Here is a 24,147-nt window from a genome sequence, read left to right as displayed (position 1 = left end):
TACGGCCCTTTTTATTTCTCAGAAAATGGGCAGTCAAGTTGAAACTAGTCTAGACACGTATCACATATGAGACCATTTAGAAGGATGAATACAGTGGTGTAGTAGCTTTGTGTCAAAGAAATCTAGAGAAGGGAGAAGTCCCTGGGGCTTGGCTTAGTCAGGTAGCGATGTGCCATCTTCAGTCTCTCCCCAGCCATTATATCCTTCTGCTGTTTGCACAGGGTGCTTTGCCTAGTCTTTAAAAAACAACAGAAGGTGCAAACTTCTTTCCTTCTGCTGCACCTTCCAACTGTCACTAGAGCACTCTGTTCCCTGGGCCAGAAAGCTGGGCTCAAAATCTCAGTGCTAGGCATAGTGAGTGATTGGTCTGGAGATGGTCCCATGACCCAGCCAGGCCCTTCAAAACAGTTTTCATACTGGACCTGACAAGAAAAAAAACCTTTCCTTTCTGAGCATAGATCCTGGAGCTGCTTGTGACAATGAGAAGCAGGCCCGAGCAAAGAAGTAGCTCATGCAGTGAGGAGAAATGAGGCCTCCAAAGAAAGAATTCTGACAGGATTTTGAAATTCTGTTTCTGAGTCAACCCTAAGGTCTGTGTGCTGTCCTGCTCTCCTGGTTATGAGGCCCCATATATCCCCTTTCTTCCCCGGACTTTTCCAATAGCCTCCTAACAGCCCACTAGCTGTTGTTCTTATCCGCTTTTGGTTTAATCTTCAGAGCCCTCAGAACGATACTGCGAAAGCCCAGGTCAGACTTCTATTCAGTCTTTTTCTTATTTATTACCTTTAGAATAAGTTTTCAGAGTGGGCGATAAGCACCATGTGGCCTGGGTGCTGGCCACCTTGTCTACCCCCTTTCCTACCACTCGCCCCTCACGAGTGGTGCTCCAACCTCACTGGCTTCCTTGCAATCTCCCCAACACCCCAAACACATTCGTTTTTTGAGATTTTCTTCTTGCTGTTTTCTCTGCCTCATATGTTCTTCATTTGTGTATTCTCCTGGCTTGCTCCATCCCTGTATTCAGGTGTCTGCTAGAAAGAGAAAACTTATCTGACAATCCCATTTACAAAGGCTTCCCCTGTCATTCACTACTCTTTTACCCTTCTTTAGTGTTCTTAATAGCACTCCATAATGCCTATCATTATGCAGGGTTTTTGTTTGTTTATCAACTATTTTTATGTTAATAATATAGCTGCATAGGTAGGCAATATACTACTATGTTAGCTGCATAGCTGCATGACTGTCTTGGTTCACCACTGAATCTCTAGTACCTAGACAAATGTCTTGCACACAGTATGTACCTGATAAATAGTAATGGCAAAATTGTTTGTAATGGCAAAATTAACGTAATGGCAAAAATTGTTTGTTATATTCAATTGCATTTCTGTAACTTGCAACCAATACTTTTAAATTTCAGATGGAGAAAGTAAAGAAATTTGGTTAAGGTGAAACATTAATTTAAAATCATGTGGCTTTAGCTATTTGGTTCAATATCGGAGGCTTACGTGCAATTTGCCTTTTAAAACGGAAGATAGTACAGTGTCATACAGATCTAAGTATCATTCAAGTGCATGAGTTTAGGAGTCTCAATTTTCTTCATCAGTAAGATGAGGATTATAATATCTACCTCACAGGGCTACTGTGAGAGTTTAATTAAATTGGGTAGCTTATGTAAAGCACCATGCTTATCACAGAAAACTGTAGAGGTTAGTTCTTCTATTGTCCCCTTTCTTTAGCTCCTCCACCAAATATTGTTATATTGCTTAATTTTACAAAGGACAAAACATTTCCAAATTTCCTTCACTTGCAATATTAACTACTTAGTAAAAGCATGAAATTGTTAAAGCATAGATTTGATATAGAACTAACTTAAAACACAATTTTGACTTATTGGAGTAGGAATTTATGGTTCCCAAAAGATGATCACATCTGGATATGTGGATAGGAGGAAGTGATACAGGTTCCCAAATTTTCAAGAGTTCTGTTGGCAATGCTTAAAGTGGTTTAAACTCATATTCTAATAATACACATTACCCAAGAAGGATAAGAGATGCCATTTAGGTTTTTTTTTTTTATTAGTTTCAGGTGTACAAAACAACGTATTGATTAGATATTTACCCACCTCACAAAGTGATAATGCCAACAAGTCTACTATCCATCTGACACGATACATAGCTATTATAATACCATTGACTATATTCCCTATGCCGAACTTTACATCCCGTGACTATATATATATTTTTAAATTATAGTTGGAGATGTCATTTAGTGTTTGTCTAATATGTATTAGATATCTACTATGTGCTGTGCATGAAACAGAGAAGAACACAAGCATGGTCCCTGATTATCAGGGGCTCACCTCCAATAGTGGAAAATTTTACATGCACATGAAAATAAAATGCAAAGTAGACTGTAGGTAATGATATGAAAGAAGTCCAATGTGCAGAGAAAAATGAGGCAAATGAAGAGTAATTTTTAAATTTGTCTTGGAGAATAATAGCTACAGGTAGATTTGTGTTGGGTCCTTGAAGGAAGGGGAGGACATGGACCGATGGAGAGTGGCTTGGGGAATTTTAGTCAATGCCATCTGTGTGCAAAAAGGCCTGGTGGCTGGGGAACTGTTAGGCAGCTTTGTGGGGCTGGAGTGTAAAGATTTGAGGAGCAATGAGATGTAAAGTTGGAGAAGTAGCGAGAGACAAGGTCATGATGGTCCCTGAATACCACAGTGTCTGTTACTCTCAGTGGAGAGGACTTGAAGTTTTAAGGAGGGGAGGAAAGTATGAACACTGTGGACAGATCCTGTCCTTAGATCTTGCTAACATTCTTTCATCACCTGGATATGTTTCTGTTAAAATAAAAAAAGCCATCATCGTAAAGCTCAATATTCCAACCAAAGAGGAAAGGTCTATCGGGGAAGAACATAAAAAGTATAAACTACTCCAAAACTGTCGACTCAGAAAGTGTGAAACATGACCACACGTAAAGGCTAAGAGACAAAGAAAACGGGAGCATGACACATCAAAAGAAGAAAAGAAAGACCATTAACTAAAAATGACAGTGGGTATAGGAATTATTTGTGGAGAGGGAGTAGGCAAGAGCATTTTGATATAATAAAGGGGAAGAAGAGAGGGAATAATCCTAGTAAGTAAGAAACTAGATATCATGGTAAGACTCATTCAAACACCACTTCTAGCTCGGATTTGGATTCTCCTTCCCTTCATGTTGATAAAATGGGGAGTAACATTACATCTACCCCACAGAATGATGACTACTCTATGCATTATCACCCAACAAAGTTTGAATCACTATTTAGCTCTTACTCTTCAATAACATAACTAATGAATTGTCCTCTTTCCTCAGGAAAAGTATCAAAGGCTAGTAGCAAGGCCTACATCCATCAAGCCTACCTCCTTTTCACTGTCCCTCAGACCCCATGCCCCTCATGTCCTTATTTTCCTCCTGACTCAGCTTAGATTTCCCCGTTCATCTTTGTAATAATTTCCTGGCATGCACATCCAACTCTCTTGTTCCTTTCTCCATTCTTCACACTTGCATAACAAAACCAAACCTTGGTTATATCCAGCCTCATGTCAGCACCCACACAGCTGAATGTGGCTGGAGATATTTATAGCAACCTGTGAATAGGCCTCGTTTAAAATTCATGTTATTGTTGCTTGAAGTTCCTACCGTGCTTCCCTATACCATTCATTAATCCTTTCTTCTAGGTTGAGGATTAACATATTATTAACAAACCTGGCCCAACACCTGTGTCTGTAAATAAAGTTTTATTGAAACACAGACACACCCATCAGTTTATGTAACATCTATGTGGCTGCTTTCTTGCTACAATGACCAAGTTGACTAGTTGTGACAGAGACTTAATGGCCTGTATAGGATAAAGTATTTACTATCTAGCCCTTTACAGAAAATGTTTTCTGATCTCTGTCCTAAATGACTATTTCACATCTTGTTTCTTCTCAACTCTCTAACATCTGCTTTCTGATTTACTTTTAGCTGATAACCTTGTTTTCTATTTCACTAAGAAAATAGAAACATTTAGAAAAGAACTCCCACAGGCTCCCAGCATTGTATGCACCAAATTACCTTCATCAGCATATCTATACATACTTTGCCTTTCCTTTTGTTATTAAGGATAGATGGACCATCCATGCTGATTTCTAAAGTCAAGACTTCCATTTGTGTGCTTGGTCCCCTTCCCTCTTAACTACTCAAGTATACTTTTCCCAGCAATTTTTATCACATCCTGCATCATTAATTTTTTCCCGTTATCAGATCTCTCAGCAGATAAACATGCTGTTATATTGCTACCTTAAAAAAAATTCTTGCACATTAATATCCTCTTCTTCCTACCTATCCCATTTCTCTGTTTCCCTTTACATAAATAATCCCTGGAAGAGATGTCTTTACTCTTTACTCCAAGTTTCCAATTTTCCTGTTCCATTTTCATTTAAACCCTTTCCAATTATACTTTCGGCTTCACCATGCCACTGAAACAGCTCTTGTTAACATCATGTTGCTAAAGAAGATGTGGCTTCTAGTGCTCATCTCATGTAATTGATCGTTGGACATAGTATCATTTGACGTAGTAGATGACTCTTTCCCTCACATGTTTCCTTCCGGGAGACCATTCTCTCTGAGCCCTCATTCTACCTGATTGGCATTCCCTACTCTGAAAATTTGCTGGTTGTTTCTCACCAACTCAGTCTGTAAACATTGGCCTGCCTGCCCCAAGAGCTTGCCCTTTTCTCAGGAATATTTGTACTACTCTACCTTGCTGATCGTCCAGCCACATGACTTCATAGCTCCACTTGGGTATCAGGTGGGCTCTCCAACTTAACAGGCCCCTCCAGAAACCCCTGGTTTTCCCCTCCATTCTCTTTTCCATTTGTTTTCAATTCAATAAATACAGATCTTCACAAATAGCTTTTAATAGTGGTTTTCTACTTTTCTACTTTTTTTGGTATGGAGAAAGTAAAACTTATTCAACAATCCCTAATCATCAAACACAAGTCTGGTTCCAATTAATTGCTGTGATAAACAACACTGAAATGAATGTCTTCAAAACATATGGATGATTATCTTTTTACAACAAATTTATAGAAGTGGGACTGCTGAAATCAGGACCATTAGATGTGTATTTCTTAAAAATCTATGTTTTGTGTAATTTACATATGAATGTATAATATAAATAAATGCATTTTTTCCAGATAACAATGTGAGAGTGATATACTAATATTTATTGAAGAAAATTACATAACAAATAAACTATCAATAATTTAGTAATGCTCTTTTACTAATTACATATTAATTGCAATTATGAATCCAATATATGTAGAATACGTCATAGAGATGTCTTTGTATGCAATTTATAGAGAATGTGCCTTGTGACAGTGGATTCAAGGACCCTTTGTGAAAGTTCCATGGCTCTCCAGGAGTTTGCAACAACAGCTTTGGGTTGATGATGATTTAGAGAAGCAATTCACTTAGCATATGATCACAAATGGAACCTATTTCCTCTTTCATCGTAGTTGCTCACTCCATGATATAACAAAGGTTACAGTAGTAATATTAATTCTGGTACTAAGCAAGCAAGTAAAATGTTCTCATTAAAGCTGAGTAATTATGGATACGTAGCCAGAATAAAGTAGGATTCTAACTGTGGGCTATTTAAATTAACTTCCTAGACTGAGTCTTTTTATGTGCTGTGAGGGCTTCCCTCTGGAATTCATGGCAACCACTTCAGCGATCCTCAGGCACTTGGAGAAATGCTGAGGGAAGAACTAAGTCTGTTAATTGCCACGGCTGCAGATGCCCCTTGCTGCATCCTGCTCAAGCTCGCCTCTCTTGGACAGCTGCAGTTTTGACCTGAGCCACTAGATGGTGTACATTGTTCTTTGCTTGTCTGCCCAGAAAAAGCATCCAGAACTATGCTTGGATATGGGGCTGTAAGGCCAACAAAAACAAAGAGGATAATCGCAACAGTAAAGACAAAAATCAGGGGGATATCTTTAAAACTCTGGTGTTTTACACGCTGAATTCATTTTTCTTTTCTTTGATGCAGATCACGCTGAGATGGAGAACATCAGTAGTATTTTCTTTACTGCATTCCTCCAAAATAATTCCAAATATTTGAGCTGGGCCAAAGCCTATGTCTGATTCTCTAGCTATTCCTGGTAACCTACTTTTGAACTTCATACTTCAGTGCTGAAGGCAATATAAATAGTTTTTTTCTCTTTTAGAAACTCCTATCGATACTTAGCAGGAATAACGTATGCTAATATTGCTAAAGACAGAATTTTAAAACAGGCCAGATTTTCCAATAACTTGAAAGATCTGGAATTGTGTCCTGTGACAGAGATGTAATGAACTAGAATTTACTACTTTTCTTTCGTCTGTAAGCAACTTTGATCCACGCATCAGTATAAACTTATGTATCGTGTGCACATGGTTGGTTGGGAAAATGATTTGGTTTTCTTTGCTTTTTAGGGGATAATTCCACACAGGAGTTAAACATTTTTTAAATGGCAAATGGCTTCAAGTTAAGAAGCAAACATTTTAGAGAAGTTGAGAAACTAAATAAAGAAGTTCTCTTCCTTACCTTAAATTTCTGTCTCAGGTTTTTACAAATACACAGGTATTTAACTATGAATAATGTTTTATGTATTAGCTTCAACATATCCTTTACTCTTTATTGAATTCACTTTGAAACTAGTACATTGCTTTCATGTAAGAAGCAAACATTTTAGTGAAGAAATTGAAAGACTAAAAACGGGCCCTCTTCCTTACCTTAAAGTACTCTCCCAGATTTTTACAAATAACACATGCATTTAAACTATGGATGCTCCTCTTTGATTAAGTCATTTCAATCATATCTTCTACTCTTTCTTGTCATATTAATCTAGTTCCTGTGTGAATTATAACTCCTCATCTCAAGTCGCAGTCTAACTTTCTGAATTCTTAGAAGTTAAAACGACTTCAGCAATCAGTGTGATCATCCTTTGGGGGGTGGGGGTGGGGTGGGGATATTCAGAGCAATCAGAGTCTGTGCCGACAAGAGCTGCTCCAAGCTCATCTCCACTACACAATAATGAGAAGAAAATATGAAATATGACTATCGGTGGATCTTCAGTTGGAAAATCTAAAAAGTCAGTGAAATTACTAAAAGGCCTTAATGGTACTTCTGAAAACAGACAATTTTATGTTCGCATTTTTTGGATTACATTCATCTAACATTTAGAAGAAATTTTAATGGAAAATCTTTTTTTATTAACTGAGGAACAAGGTTTCTTGGACTATAATGATAAATGATGACTATATTTTAAAAGTATAGTTAACTTATGATTATTCAGTGACCAACGGCCTGGTTCGTATATTATTCCAATATTATTATTTCTTTTGTTACCTCCTTTCAGCCTGTCCTTTAGTTATTTAATTCTTCAGAGAGTGGGTACAGCCAAAGGGCAGTGGTAAATGCAAATAAATTGATTATGTAACAGCTATGAAAGAAACTTTGATTTTTTTTTTTTTTTTTTTTGTGTGGCATGTGGTGAGGGAATGGAGTGATAAGGTTGAAATTTTATAAATTATGAAATTTTATAAAATCCAAGTTTCCTTGGATTTTAACAATCAATTTGACCTCTTTACTTCATATAATTAATATCTAGAAATTGGTTGTTTTTTTCACATTATGTTTTGCAGCTAGTTTGTTTTTAATTTTTTTCAAATATTACTTTTGTAGACATGAACCTTTTACATTATGATTCCTGAAAGCTTTAGGTTTAATTTCTTATTATTTACGTATTCTTATTTGTGCTGCTGTTTTCATCTTCCAGTCTAGGTTGGGTTTATAAGAGCAAAGGCAATTCAGATTGAGACTGAAATGTCCTCTCTCCAAGTTGATCTTCCCCATGATGATCAAGGTCTTGCAGCAAAACTCGAAAACCTCTCATGCAACATGTTGTATTTAGGGGTCACAGTAAATCAAGTGAATGGACTGAACATTTTATTCTATTTGGCCCAATTTTAGTACATGAAAAAGTGTTATCAGTTCCTTTCATTGTAGTATGGGCAATTTTAAGGAAAGAATAATTTGTTATAACTGCAGTTTGATAATAGAGTTAAGTAAATCAATTGAATTTGAATCTATGGAAGTGAGAATTACAAGGGGAAGAAATTCCTCATGGTTGCCTTAAATTTAGGCTATATAATTCATGTTTCTTCATGGCAGCCAGGTGATGAATTGCAGAATTAGTCTATAATTCAGACAAAACATGTCAGAAAAAAAGGGGTGGGGGCTACTACAAGATGTCCAATTGTTCCTTCTTTATCTACTCCTGAAAAATTCATTCATGTATTCATCAAATATTGATTTATTAAACCCTACTCTATGTCAGGCATTGGACATACATAATCTTATTCTGTTAGAGTTGAGTCATTAGTTCTATTTGTCTCCATCTCTTCTCCCTTAGATCTCAATGATGCTGTTTGCTTACATACTGACTTCAGAATTTGTGTTTCTAGCCTTTTCTCCTCTGTCATATAGACCAATATTTTCTAGTCCTTTCTGGGTAATTTCCCTCAAATATCTCCCAGTCTTTAATTCATCCTTCCTTCATTGATACATTCACCAAGTATTTATTGAACACCTACAATGTGCCAGGCACAAGACTGGATGTGATGTATATAGACACCAATAACTCAACATGTTTAAGACTAAATTCCTTTAATCCTCTTCTAAACTTGCATCTTCTTCTCCTTGGTTTCCTCTTTTGAGCAAAGGTATTAGCTCAAATTTGTCAACAAAGGCAGACTGTCTTTTACCTCCTACTGCACAATTACCAAATGGTGTTTAACTCTATTTATGAAATGAGTTTTAATTTTGCCATTCTTTCATTGTTTTCATAGCCACAGCTGTAAATCAGGCTCCTATTATCCCCTGCCTGGGTTGTGTAATAAATGGTTACTCTGTCTCCAATTTCTCCTTTTCCAATTCACCCTAGATTAACTTTTAAAACACAAATTTAATTATGTTATTTCCATGCTCAAAGATTTTTGGTGACTCCCCACTGACTATAGAATAAGATCTAAATGGTTTTCACCCGATCCTTTACACCTGATCTCAACCCACCTTTTAGCAGTTCCCAACTCTTCACAATTTCCTAAATTTAAAATGCAACGTTACACTCTGCTTTTCTACGTTGCTCTCTCTCTGCTTGGAATAATAATTCATCGCATTTGTATGTCACTTTCCAGTTTACAAGGGACTTCCTTATGCACCTTTTGTGAGGTAGGCAGAGATTATTTCCCAGAATTTAAAACTGAAATAACCAAGGGGCTGAACATGAAAATGATTTACTGAGGGTCTTATGATTAGCAAGAGAGCCCAGATACTAAACATCAATGAGCACTAGCACCCAAAAACAGATTAGATTGAGGGGTAGCATTTTTACTGAATTAAAGGAATTTGGAATATAGGTTTCTATCAGTATTCAGTGTCATATATTTTATCTAAGAGCTTCTTTTACACAGAGAGCCAATTCTTAAATTCCATATTTCTTCAGATTTATTACACTAATCAGAGTTTTAAAGAAATAATTTCAATATTTTATAGTCATTCTGATAAGCTCCACCCTATTTTTAATCTTTGTGGATCTTTATAGTGATACAGATACACTCACAATATTGGTACAGTTTACCTTTCATGAACATTTTGTAAACATAGAACCTGCTAGTTTCATCAAAATTTATAATAAACTGTGCTACAATTTAATGGAAACACTATTTCAACAGATATTTAGCTAGTGCCTGATTTGTGCAACTATAGTAGGTGATTAATAAAAATCCACAGGAGAGAATACATTTCAAAGTTTGCCCACAATTTTTGAACTTGAACTATAAATAAGTCCATATCCCATAAGCCCACTATTCAAAGATCAGAATAAATTAGATATTTCTCTCATATTAACAATTTTGGGGCCTCACTATATAACGTTATAGATCTATATCAAACAATTTGATGTAACACTCATCCAGATTGATCACTGTATAAATAAGATGTGAAGGTAAACTGACTTTGATGTCTGTTAGTTTACTGATTGCCTGAGTTGCTATTGTGTGTAAGCACTATTCATTCATTTTTTTCAATAATTATTACATGTGCTTGATACAGTGGCTGCAAAGATAAATAAGCCACAGCATTCTTGCTTTAAGTATAGGAAGGCAGACATTTAAACAACTACAGTACAAAATAATAAGTTTTCTAAGGTAAGTATGGGCAGGGCATTGTAACAACACAGAGGAGGCAATAATCATTTGTTAGAGGTCGGTGAGGACTTACCCTGGCATTTTATCAGGAAGTTCATGGCCAAATGGGTGTAACATCCTTAGCACCCTGTACCTATTTTTATCTTGGCCTATCACATATGGAACTGATTCATTTCTGTTTATTGTGAAAATTGTGGAGACCTTAATAATATGGGCCGTGTCTTCCTTGTATTCCAAATTCCTAGCACAAAGCTTGAAATAGAGCAAGTGTTTCACAGTGGTGTGTGGAACTAGACAGAGCTGAAGAGCATTCCATGCAGAAAAAAGGGCATGAGCAGTGGCCTAAGTGTCAGAAGGACTGCATTTCAGGGATCTGCATGTAGTTTGGAAAAGCTGGAGGGAAAGGTGTGGGATGGGAGAAACAGCATACAGCGAATTTAGAAGCCATGCAGAGGAGTTGGATTTCATCTTGTGTGTTTCGGGAATTCATTGAAGATTTTATGCCAGGGACTGACAGTCTGAATGGAGATGAAGAAATGATTGAAATGGATACAGAAGATAATAATGACAACACTTGTTGACAGGATGAAGAAGGGATTAGAGGACAGGTGCAAGTCCGGCATGACACTTAGGTTTTCAGGTTGGGGAGCTAAAGATGTCTACAGTAGAGAACAACAAAGACAATGGGTTTGAAGGCAAGATAATGATTTTAAGGCCAAATGGAGATGTTCAGGAGGCAGTTGGAAATACAGACGTGGCCAGTTTCAAGAAAGAGAGGTCTGGGAAGCAAACATAGATTAGCAGACCATCATCAACTATTATGGATGTCACAGCACAGGAAGGGGTTTAGGAGGAGAAGAGGGCTGTGGATGATCTTCAGCTGAATCCTAGTACTTAAACAGGCATCCAGGAAGGCACCTGAGAAAGCATGTTTTTTTGTAATACTCCATTTTCAGAGTAAAAGGTGACTTAGCCAGATAGATATGACTTTCATGGAGATGAAGCATGAATTAGGAGTACTCAACGTGCAGAATGGATTCTCTCTGGACCAGAATGCATTGCCAAATAAAACTCTCTGTGGTCTACATGATTTCACTACCAGGCCTACACAAGCTTCTGCACCTATATTATTAATTGTCATGCTACTTTTCCTCAAGGTCTTCCTCTTCTGCTCCCTTGGAAGCACGTGTATTTTATGATTATCCTCTTCACATTGCCCTTAACAAATGGAACTATGAGAGAACAGTGAGATGGTGCAGTGGTTAGATGAAAAGTGCAGTTGCAGAACAAAGTATGTTCTTCAAAGAGAAGGTGCTTTACTCCCACGTGGGCCAAGAGTATGCTCGTGCTCTGAGCTGGCAATGTTTGAGCCACTCGAACAATTATACCCTCAATTCCATATACTTAGATAACATTAGTAAGCAGGGGACAACAAAAGTGGCAAAGTCCACTCTAAAAATCCTGCCAAGAGGGAACCTGGACATTTCTTAGTCATCTGCAGAGTGATGTGCACCTTTGGGACGTTTTAGGAAGGCGGAGGGGTACAGCAGTTTTCTGCCGGCCTGGTGCCCTGGTGCCACACGTCACAGGAACATGCAGAGGTAAAAGATAAGCTCTTCCTAATGGGAGCCATCTATTTAAGGGATAAAAGATAGGGAAAAAAATAACTGTCAAACTAGATTTTTATTGAAATTAATAATGCTCATTAAAAATGATTCGTTATTGACATCTACATTCATGGAGCATTTGTGTGGGCTTGATTCCCATGAAATTTGCATTTTTACCTGTTTTCTGTTCACTCGTGGGAAGGTTTCCTTTCTCCCAACCTTGACACATTCCTTTAACATGGCTAATTAATCCAACTTCTTTTTCACATGACTGGCCTTCCTCAGTTACCAATGTGAAAATTTTTATTTGGTGAAAAATGTTAGAACACTTAATTCTCCAGGGTACACACGTTTGGAGGAGCTTTCTCTAGTAGTCTCAAGCACAATGAATCTACTTGCTTAACTCACCCATTTAAATCCACACATACCCATCTGACTTTGAGAAATAGGTAGTGTGAGTCGCCTATAGGTCCCTCCTAGCAACGGCTTTTCCTTCAGCTATAGTGACAATCTGGAAACCCCAGCACAAACCTACAGTATCCCTTAGACATGTAATGCCTTTTCTTTATCAGAAATGGAGCTTCAAGTGTAATGTGATATGAACAACAATGAGAGAGAGAGAGAAAAAGAGAGAGAGGAGAGGAGAGGAGAGGAGAGGAGAGGAGAGGAGAGGAGAGGAGAGGAGAGGAGAGGAGAGGAGAGGAGAGGAGAGACTGGGAAAATGGTGAGCGGCAATACCGTAGCAGAGCTGTGTTCTGTAAATAAGGAACCCACAGAACCCAACAGGGATGTACACTATTGATAGCAGTCTCGGTTCTCACCACAAACCCCACTTGTGCTTTCTGATAAAGCTGAGTCTAACCACTAATTTGTACTGTGTGACACTGATGTGTGCAAAGCATAATGCTATACCATGGAGACTGTCTTCAACTGGCCAAGAGAATCACGGGGAAGAAGAAAAGTAATCCATCTTTTAAAAGTCAAACAAACACTCCTGCTCATCCTTACTGTGGGGGATGGGCCTAGGGTTATACTGGCTACAGGCTTGATCTATAACTAGGTGACAGGTTTGGTGGTATTACATCATGTCACTGTGATGGAGGCAGGTAGCAAGAACTCCACTCCAATTTGTTAACTTGGTAGTGGGCCAGTTAAACCCAGTAGAAAATATAAAACAGCTCAGGTATTAAGGAACTCGGGTAAGCGAAACTAGATATTAAAGTTCCCAAGATCTGAAAATGTAACTGTATTTTGACATCTTTAATCATAGATTTTGAATTCTAATAAAAGGCGGTTTCATGAATGGTGAATGCGGGGCATCTTCTGATAGCTCCTGCAGATCCACTCTCCACCCCCAATGGCCCTGCTTAGTTCTTCTGGGTACCACTGGTACTAATCACATCTTGGGCCCCCTTTCTTCTGGCTTCGGGCTGGATTTGGTTTCAGAAGATTGAGGGAGAAAGGAGAGGAAATTCAGGGTATTTCTTCCCCTGGTTTCCTTCTTTTGAGTCAGTGTGGGTTGCCTTTCTTATTTGAATGAAGGTCCTATTAAGTGGTCCTCTCAGCACAGCCTTTTCTGTCTCTGGGTCTGGTAACTTCCCCCTCCTCTTGCCTTTCAGGTCTAGGGGTGATAATAGTGTCCCACTATTAACCCTGGGGGACAGGGAAGTGGGTTCACTACTCCTTGAGGTGTTCTCAGCCCTTGCCCACATCTCTAAGTAGCTCTCTCATTATTAATCGATATCATCTGTTTCATGTTGGAATCCTGTGCTGCTCACTAAGTATGCTTCAGCTGTAATATGGCACCTTGTGAGTGCTTACCTCTGCATTATTTGCAACCAAGAAGCTAATTATTTTCCGTTCAAAATGGCTTGAGTGAATTGAAAACTTCTGATACATACTTTTCTAAATAACCCAGTTGGAAAAAAAAATACCATATTAGAAAGAGATCAAATAATGTCAGTTACAGGTCAAAGAACTCCTAATAAGGTTTCATAGAACATGGTTTAATAGAGAGAACACTGAACTAAGTTAGGTCAGAAGCCACCGGTTTGAGCCACAAATTCATCAATTATTGCATGACCTTGACAAGTCACTTAACTGCTCTGAACTTCAGTTTCCTCATATGTCAAACAGTGATAATAATGCCTGACCTGTTTGTCTCGCAGGGTTATTATGGGGGACCCAGTGAATGACAGACTTGAAAGTGCTTTTCAATGGCAAGGACTAGATAGGCATATTATCCAGGGTGGTTATGAGGATAACATTCATCCAATAAATAAACATGGAACGTCCCATTATCCTAGAGAGCCCTCAATACATGTCTACTCTTCTCTTTAAAATTATAGCAACAAGCCGAAAGCAGTGCAGTATTTGGTTTAAGAGGTAGGCCCTGAAGCCAACCGCTTGGGTTCATAGTCTGGCTCCACTACAGATTAGCTTGGGCACTCTCCTTGACCTTGGTTTCCAAACCAACAAAATGGGGATAACAAGGATTTCCACCACATTGCTACTCTGAGTATTTAATGAGATAATCCACGTATGGCTCACAACACAATGTCTAGCATGTAGAAGTTCTCCACCTGTGTCGGCTTCAAGCCATAGAGGCAGAGAGAGAGGACCTCAATGAAGGTTGTGTGACACGGTGGTCAGCCTCCAGGTTGTGGAGTCAAAAATTCATGCATTGGAACATTAACTCATATATTTACTAACTGCAAATTTGAACAAGTTATTTAGTCTTCATAAGTCTTGTTTTTTTAAGTCCTTATTAGGGTAGTTACATCTGCCTTAAAATGGCTTCTTGTGAGCATTGAATACGATGATGGCTGGAACGTGCTAAACACAATGCTGGGCACATAATAAGTGCTCATTACCATTTTGGGGTTGCTAACATCAAAACTCCCCTTCTTTGTCTTTTTAGCCCTTACTTGTTGTGCCTGTGTAGTCTGCAAAGAGGCTGCTTCATGTAACAGGTATTTGTAAGTTCAAAGATAGAATTAAGATAAGCAGAAAAATCTAACTACACACGTGTAAGGGCTGGACATATATTTGAAAGACTGACATTGTCTCAGCACGAGCACTATTTAACCTCCTGGAAGATCCCCTGGCTAATGAGGCAATGTTTAGCTACTGTTGGTACTTGCCTGTGGCCCTGGCAAGCGTGAGAATTAATGCCCTGACTCAACATTTGCACAGTGTCCGTGGAGTATGTACTGTGAGCCAGGCAGGTGAGTGGAATTACTCAGCAAGGTAGATGTAGCATCTGACCCCATGTTGCTGGCAGAGAAGGTGTTTCATTTAATGTTCAGCATAGAGTCTGCCTCTGAAGTTAAAGAGGAAGGTCACAAAACATTCCCCGAGAGTCAGTATCGCTTGTGACTTAAGAGCGTGATCTCTGGAGTGACACTACCTGAGTTTGAATCGTGGCTTCGCTTCTTACTCATGGCATTGGACCAGTTATTTTACCTCTTTATGCCTTGGCTCCTCCTCTATAAAATGGGAGTCCTAGAAGAACTTGCATCAGAGGATTGTTGTGACGATTAGATAAGCTAACACCTGTAAAGGGCTTAGTCAGTCTAATAAATGTTAGTGATGATTGGCGATACCATGATGAAGATTGTTTTACTACTAAGGGGTGTGATGTGTGAATAAAATAGGTATGTCCTTAGATTGGAGTGTAATGGTTGGCAAACTACAGCCTGCAGGTCACATCCAGCCATCTACTTAATTGTATAAGTCAAGTTTTATTGGAATGTGGCCATTTTTATTCATTTATATTGTCTATGGCTGCTTCCATGCTATGATGGTAGAGATGAATAGTTGTGATGATCTTGAGGCTGCAAAGCCCAAAATATTCACTATCTGGCCCTTTATAGAAAAAGTTGGCTGACTCCTGGAAAGACAACAATACTTACAGATTTTTCTCAAAAGGAAAAGTCTTTTTTTTATGCTCTTTATTCATTTACTCTGGGAAACAGGTTTACATTCACGTGTTTGCATTCTGTCAAGTGACATATTATATACTGCAAACAAGTGAAACTCAGAAGACCTCAGAAAGTATTGCTTTGAGTTCTCCCTGCCCCCATCAGTTCTGCTTAAGGAAGCAACGTGCATGAGGGTGATGCTACTAACCTTTCGGCAAAAATAAATGTCCTATTATTTTCCAGTAGCATTAATGGATTTGCACTGTTCCATCCTCTCTTACAGTGGGCTTCCATTATCAATAGTCACATACCCTTATATGGAACTGGTTGGGATATAGCTTGTGTGTGGCTTGGAAAAAGAATTCTCTCTATGAGTATATGAAGCTAGCTGAGCTGTGAAAAGAACTGAACTCTCATCCTTGGTTTTCCGCAGAGCATGACAGAATCAGGCATTGGCTATCATATTTGTAAATGACTAAACTTTATTTGGTAAAAGAAACAAAAGCTGCTTCTTAAAGAAATGTGTATTTTATCTTTCTGTTTTCTTCTTTTTTTTTTAAACAGAATATGGGAAATTTAAAATTTCTCCAAAGGTCAAGGAAGGTTATTTCATCTAGTGAAAGTGCTTGGTAGTACCACCCTTCTGGTTTCACCTTGAACCCAAGCTCTTCAGTTCAAGGCTGACACTGGAGTAAGGCATAGGGAATGAAACCCCAATGCTGAGATCAGCAAATTAACCGGACATCAGAGATACATGTAAATTATGATAACCATTATGGATTGTTTTCTGAATTAGGTCTAGAAACTTATTTACATGCATTTGTGACAAACACAATATAGGATATCAAACCTTGCAAATTTAACAACAAGATTGAAAGCAAATAAGCACTGCACTTCTCCTTAATTCATTGGCACATTTGTCTTTTGATTATCACTCAGGTGAGGAAAATGACTTGGGTTTTTGACAAGAGTAAAGACAAAAAAGGATGCTTTATCGTTTTGTTAAAAAATGAAAGCTCTAAAGTGGAAGAAATAATTTAATCCTAGGAAATGTTTATGCACACACAAGAGCAGCTACTGATATTTGGCAAAGTTAATGATTCTGGTCATGAAAATCTTCAAACAAATTTGCGAATGAACAGGAAACGAAGGTCTGAGGTTCACCAATATACCACCGACCGAGGAATATCAGACAAAACAGACAACCAGGAGAACATAAAAGCACAGATTTTTCCCTCTCTATAAAAATCATGTCCTGGCACACAAATCTCACAGTTATGATTTTTGTAAGTGAGGAGGTACACAGAGAGCAGAGGCAGGATTTGCAAGTCCCATGGAAGGGAAGATCGCCTCATTCGAAGATAATTTTCACCCATAAATAACCGAATACAATACTCTTCCTTCAATCCTCAATTAATGACACAGGGGATAGCAGAAGGTTCAACAAATAAACATGCACATTTAAGATATTAATATATTCCATTTGTGTAGAGAATATTCCACTTTAGTCTGCATAACATGCTGAAGTAGCCTATCTAGTCTTGCTTCACCTTTAATTATTTTTACAATATGCACTCTGTTATTATTACAGTAATGTGAAACAGTAAAGAGTGAAGGCTCTGGAACTTAATTTGGGTACACATTTTGGCTGTGTCATTTACCATCTGTGTGACCTTGAGCAAATTACTTCATGTTTCTGTGCCACCATTTCTTCATCTGCATGAGAATCATAGTTCCTAATACCATAGACTTGTTGAAGAACGAAATGAATAAAGGCAAGTGAAGTACTTAGATTGTGTGCCTCACAGGCAGCATCTAATAGCTGTTTGTTTTGTTATGTTTCTTCCTTACATGTGTCATTTGCTAGGTGTACTACGTTGAATTGTGTCCCCAAAAAACATGTTTAAATCCTAGCCCCCAGGACCTGTGAAGGTGAATTTATTTGGAAATAGGGTATTTGCAGATGTGATCGAGTTAAGATGGGGTCATATTGGATGAGGGTGGGCTCTAAGGTCAATGACAAATGTCTTTATAAGAGAAACGAGAGGAAGATTTAGACACAGAGACACAGAGGAGTGACACAGGGAAGAAGGCCACGTGAAGACAAGGCAGAGATTAGAATCTTAAAGTTACAAACCAAGGGATACCAAGGATTTCCAGGAGCCACTAGAAAGAAAAAGAAAAAGGGAGAAGAGAGAAAGCATTCTCCCCTAGGGTCTTGGTCTCGGGAAGGCTCACGGTCCTGCTGACACTTTGATTTTGGACTTCTAGCCTCTAGAACTGTGAGAGAATAAATGTTTGTTGTTTGAAGCCATCCAGTTTTTTGGTACTTTGATACGGCAGCCCCGGGAAATGAATATACCAGGTAACCCAGAGGAAAAAGTGGGGATTTGTGGAAGGAGAGAATGAGAAAGCAAAAGGTGAAACCCTGGTATCTAGAAGAGGGCTCACATTGTGGGTCAGTTGGTGTTCTTTGGATTTGGTTATTTTATAGGGTCACCTATTTTTTTTCTTGCTTAGAGGGGACTAGATTTGGGCCAGCAGGATTGTGGTAGCAAGCAGTTCTCCTAAGTGCATACGAATATATCACACAACTTTCTGCCGTGGAGAGCTGTGCTGTCCATACAGAAAACACTTGTCGCAGGGGTTATTGAAATGCAAATCTATTCAAATGAAATAAAATTAGAAATTCAGTTTCTCCCCTGGTAGCCACATTGAAAGTACTCATTAGCCACATACAGCGAGTTGTGGCCCCATTGGACTGTGCAGATACAGTTGCATAAAGTTCTACTGGACAGTGCTAGATGATATTTTTATTATAATACGATTTAGTTAGAAGGCAAGTAAAACAAGCAGACAGGTTGGGTAGAAAAAAGGAAGTTCTCATAAGGGCAAGTAACTATTACTTATTTTTTTTTAAAAAGTGAACATGGTAGAATTATACTTTGATAGCTGCCACAAAGCAGGTCTCACTTGTTGAATGGTCTATTGTTTTCTTAATGTCATTTACAACACTGCTTTTCTGTAATTTGGACAAAGGATATTGTATTTGATTCTTTTAGTTTGAAAATTAGTACAGCCAAAAACTAGCTTATATCCAATTGCAGGCATCACGATGGGGAAATATGGTTGGCTGTACCCTTGATCTGGTCAAAACATACCTCGTATTGAACTGGTTAATATTTTGGTCCCTTAATACTGTGAAGGAGGTAAACGCTATAAAGCGACAAATGAGATCAAGAAATCCGTGAGCTACAATCTCTCCTCCTCTTCAGATCTAATCATACAGATGAATAAATTGCTATAAAAAATACCAAAAATAAAACTAAAAACAATGACTGAATCTTTTTTTCTAAATCTCATGTACTCTGTGTTCAGGTAGCAAGAAATTTAATTCCAGTCGGACCAGTCTCCTGTGATTTTTTCTTCCCTTTTCATCTAAGATATTTTTAATGCTCAGAGGCATTATAATAGAAAAGCATGTATTTTTGCCTGGTTTATACCCATCATCCTTACCATTACAACAAGACAAAAGCATTAAAGTAAAATTAATCATGTCAAAAGATTTTAGCAAAAACAAGTGAGACCATGCATAAAGTATCGCTTTGTCTAGTGTGAAGTCACGCTCTGATTAAAAACATATAATGAAAGTGAAAGTGATACATCATTGCCTTAGCAGTAGGGTTTTCTGAAAGTGCTCTGTGTTCTCAACATAAAAATGTGGAAGATTTCAGTCTTTGAAACTCACAATGATTATTGTTCTAGCTAAATACCTGGAATTCAATGTTTTAAAAAGAAATTAAGACTTAATGACCAAACAAGGCATGTCAGTAGGATTAATAATTAGCACACACTGTAAGGAGCAGTAGTTTGCCTTGACATCCAGACAGGGAGGTAAGAAAGTGTCTGCTCAGCACTCCCCTTTCACAAAACCATCTTTAATGCCAGCTGAATGTGGCTAGGCTCTTAAGGCATCTTCTATGAAGCACAACTGTTATCTCCATCAAAAGCAATATCTCTAATAACTAGAAAGGTGTGGCCATAGAGTGATCATTCCTCAGTAATGGAGTCATTTTATGTATGATATACAAAACCAAAATTTCTAACTGGCTAGATAGTCAACAAATACACATATGGTTCCTACCTCCACCAAAGAGTCATCTCATGGATCTGAAAAGAAACAGTGTGCTTATTTGCACTTAGCCTTCGTTATTCCTTTATTTTGATGGAGAGATCTGCATATAATAGTCACTCACCACAATGATCTTTTCAAATTTTTTTTGTTGTAATTTTGAAAGTCATTTCAATTCTTTTTAAAATGAGGTGTCTCTAAATGACGAAATCCATTCTGTTCTATGGGAGTTATATGCAGCTATATAATTTATATCTGTATACATATTTGTACAACTATGTTATAGACACATAATTGTTTACTTGTAATAAACAGTAAGAATGAATGTTATATAACCTAAGACATATTTAAACTAATTGAGGGGAGTCAAAATTTGAGAAATTCCACCCCAAATGCATTATAATATTTGGAATGTATTTTTAAACTTTTCCTTTAATATAGAGACATCTAATCTTCTTTGACTAAAGACCAGTCCTGACAATAACGTCATACTGATACAGGAAGAGGTAGAAAGATGCATGGAGCAGCTATCTCTTCTGACTAACAAATGCTCAGAGGAGAAGCAAGAATATTTTGAATGTGACAAGAAGAGTGAACCAAATATTTGTTGAACATAAGGGTGCACTGTTGCAATGATTAGGATTATTAAACAATTATTTTGATTATCCTCCTTCTGAGAGCTTGGAAAGATTGCACTTCTCTACCCATTATGAGGCTAGGTGTGGCCAAGTTATTTGTTTTTGACAATAAAATATGTTAATTCAGGGCAGAAGTTTAATGAGTCAGTGTCCTCTCCCCTGCCAGGGCAATATTGACATGCCATATCATGGAGCTGCCATGAATCTGCGTATTGGAAGGAGAAGGTGTGGAACAGAGACCCCAGCCAACCTACCATAGACATGTGACATAGAAAGAAAGAAATCTTTACTTATATTGGCCAATAAGAATTGGGGATTGTTGTTAAGACCACCTATCCTAGCCTAATCGGACTGATTTAGGCATTGATACCAAGAGCACTCAGTGGCTGGTAACAAAGAAATTGATAATGGAGAGAGTGGACAGATGGAAATGCACATTATGGTATGGAAAACAACTTGATAAAACTGTGGTTTGCTCTTACTTGGATGGCTAATCAGTTACTTAATGAACTACCACCTCCAAAGGAAGAGGTTGGAAAACAGAATGTTGATAGTGTATATTCGTCACTGTTGGCTGCACTTGGCATGATCTACCAAAAAAAAAAGAAAAGATGATCTCACAAAAAAATTGGCTCATTTATAAGCAGGATTGAAAGGAAATAGAGTCCAGAAACTAGAAGTGTGCAGCATCAGAAGAAACATTTTTCAGTCTCACTGTATAAAAGATTTTGGTTTTGTGTATCATACACAAAATGAAAAGAATTTTGAGCAAAAAATGTAAATTAAAACTTGGCTACTGACAAAGACAAAATGAAAGGTATGGCTTTCAGAGTAATATCACCATGTTAGAACATCTTAGAAGAAAGTTGCAATGGAGGTTGAGATACCCAGTAAACTCTTTGAACTTGGGGGAAGAGTTAAAAGGGAGCTATTCTATTAAAGCCTGGTAGGTATATGAACGTATAGAAAAAGTATTAGAGAGAAGTTGGGGAATGGGGACAAGAAAGCAAAGGAAAAAGCAATCTAAGAAGTATGTTAGAAAAGAGCTGTAGACATGATCACCGGCCGTGGAGTGGATGGAAACATAAGAAGACATAATGTTATTGTAATAGCTATGTATGGTGTCAGATGGAGTAGACATGTTGGGGTTATCGCTTTGTGAGGAGTGCAATTGTCTAACCACTATGTTGTTTTATACACTTGAAACTAATAATAATAATAATAATAATAATAATAATAATAATAAGAAGAAGAAGAAGAAGAAGAAGAAACATAAGAAGACAGCTAAGTTTTTCAGAGGGTTAATTGCCAAAAGACCCACCAGTTGGGACTAAAAGAGGCTGTGACAATTAGAGATTTAAAATAACCATTGTTCTCTAAATGTACTTAGAAATGAAATGTACTTAGAAATGAAATGTACAGAATGAAATGTACTTAGAAAACTCTTCCACTCCCAGGAAGAGCATATTGTCAGGTTCACTTCAGGTGTGGTCAAGGAAGATAACAGTTAAAGAAGAATCTCCCATAAGGTGGAGCAAGGGGCCGTGCAGGACCAAAGACAATGAGCAGAATTAGGGAGGGCCCCAATCAAGGAACACAACCTTAGCTAGGCACTCTTCAAAATGTCGATTTGGTGGGATTGCTAAATGGCTAGGCTCTTTCCAAATTAAAGTGTTTATTGTGCTGATCCTGTCCCTAATCCATCACTGTGCATTATGTGTGAGGGGACCAGATCATTTGCTTTTTAGTTTGTTTCCAGGTCAAGAGGAGTCTCAAAGGAACCTGATACTGGGAGGATTGTCCCTTCCCCAGAGATCGACACTGACCCTGATGATTTGGGTGATCTCCCCTTGGCAAGAGGAGTGAAGGTACTTTGAGCATGGCAAAGAGAGTACATGGAATATCTGATGTCCAGTAGGACAGATGGGCACATTGTGTTGTTCACCAAATACTTGGATTTTCCTCCACCTGAACCCTGGTAAGGTTACCCTTCTGTGCTGCCTTGAAATGGGGTGTTGTTCTGTGAGCAGAAATGATAAATGTCACTTTTAATAGGCAATACAAGATGCTCCAGCACTGTCTTCCCCTTGCTGCACCAACGGTAGAAATACATGTTAAGATGGAGCCCCACATGCCTGGATCCCTCCCCGAATGACTCTGATGAGCAGACACCCCCTGCCAAACCATGCTGGACACGTAGCATGAGTGAGAAATACATTTTGTGTTTGGTTTAAGCTCCTGATATTTTGGAGTTGTTTGTTACCCACAGCATAATTTACCCCATCCTGACTGATACATATAAGGTTCATACTAGAAATAAATAGAAATTTCATTCTGAATCAAAGGTATGTCTTCTTTCTCAAACCCTTGACGATAAGAGCAGAACACAGGATTCAATCTTTTGGTTTTCTCTGTTTGTTTATAAAAGAATGTAAAATAGACTAAAATAAAGTGAAAGTTTATTGAGGAACAACTATGTTCCAGATACTGAGCCTAGAACTTTATATTATTTAATTCTCACAACAAGCTAAGAGGAACTATGCTCACTTTGCAGATGAGAAAGATCAGAGAGAAAGCAGCCTGCTCAAAGTCTCATAATCAACAAATGCCAGGGGCTGTATTTCAATTTAGATCTATCTGGCCCAAAAGATGTTGCTGTGTGTGTGTGTGTGTGTGTGTGTGTGTGTGTGTGTGTGTGTTGTTTCATTTTTGACACTGCTTTAAAGACAGAGTTAAAATGTCAAGAAATGTGCATTGAATTCTGGCTTGTCAATAATCTTAAATGCAAATTTTATCACTTACACATCATAATTTGCAGTTTAGCCCATAAACCAAGATTACATTCTTGACCTTTAAGGGTAGAATATTCATTCAATTAATCTATACTAGTCCTATTCTATGAATATGGTACTATGCCAAGTACATTGGATCCATTTATATTTTCATTAAATCCCATTCATCTGCTTGGACTCTCAACGTATGGTACTTGTTGGTGAGATGGATTGTTGTGGTGCGTGAAGCAGCACTGTTTGATGGAAATACAGTGACTAGAGCTCTGTTCCTCATTCTGCCACTAAATCATCGTGTGACTCTGCATATGACACAGCCTTTCTTTCAGTCACTTAAAGTAAAAGCCAAAATTGTGAACTTGCCATAAAAAGTGTCTACATGGTCTGGTTTGTGCTAAAGTCTTTGGCCATATGTCATATCTTTCTCCCCATCACTCAGAGTTCAGCCAGGCACCTTTTTTTCTGCAGGGTCTTAGCACCTTACTGTTAACTAACCTGGAGCAATCTTCTCTCACATCTTTACCTGGGCACCTGGCTGAAGCCTTCTCAACCTTAAGTTCTCAGCTCAAATACCTTTTCATTGGTGATATTCGCCATGACTCCTAAACTAGATCAGTTCTCTCCATTATAAGATCTTATATATTTGATACCCTTCCTTCAGAGCACTGTCGCATTTTGTTATTATATATTGCTACCCGGGATTATTTATTCATGCTGTTTCACCCACTAAACTCTAAGCTTAAGAAGGTATGACGGTATCTGCTTTGACTCAAC

At 38.1% G+C, this 24,147-nt stretch overlaps 1 protein-coding gene and 1 long non-coding RNA gene across 3 annotated transcripts in view; one reads left to right on the top strand and one right to left on the bottom strand.

The window, feature by feature from the left end:
- Nucleotides 1-24,147, bottom strand: part of KLHL14 (kelch like family member 14) — a 96,307-nt gene that overhangs the window by 34,653 nt on the left and 37,507 nt on the right. The gene's annotated exons all lie outside the window — the stretch shown is intronic.
- Nucleotides 1-24,147, top strand: part of LOC141573069 (uncharacterized) — a 30,327-nt gene that overhangs the window by 1,250 nt on the left and 4,930 nt on the right. Inside the window, exon 2 of the long non-coding RNA XR_012498638.1 lies at nucleotides 22,333-22,562. This is a non-coding gene — a long non-coding RNA (uncharacterized LOC141573069). The remainder of the gene's footprint in view (nucleotides 1-22,332; nucleotides 22,563-24,147) is intronic.

This window comes from Rhinolophus sinicus, linkage group LG09, assembly GCF_036562045.2.
Source record: "Rhinolophus sinicus isolate RSC01 linkage group LG09, ASM3656204v1, whole genome shotgun sequence".
NCBI lineage: Eukaryota > Metazoa > Chordata > Mammalia > Chiroptera > Rhinolophidae > Rhinolophus > Rhinolophus sinicus.
The sequence above is the reverse complement of the archived record's forward strand: the minus strand, read 5'-3'. Positions and strand labels throughout refer to the sequence as shown.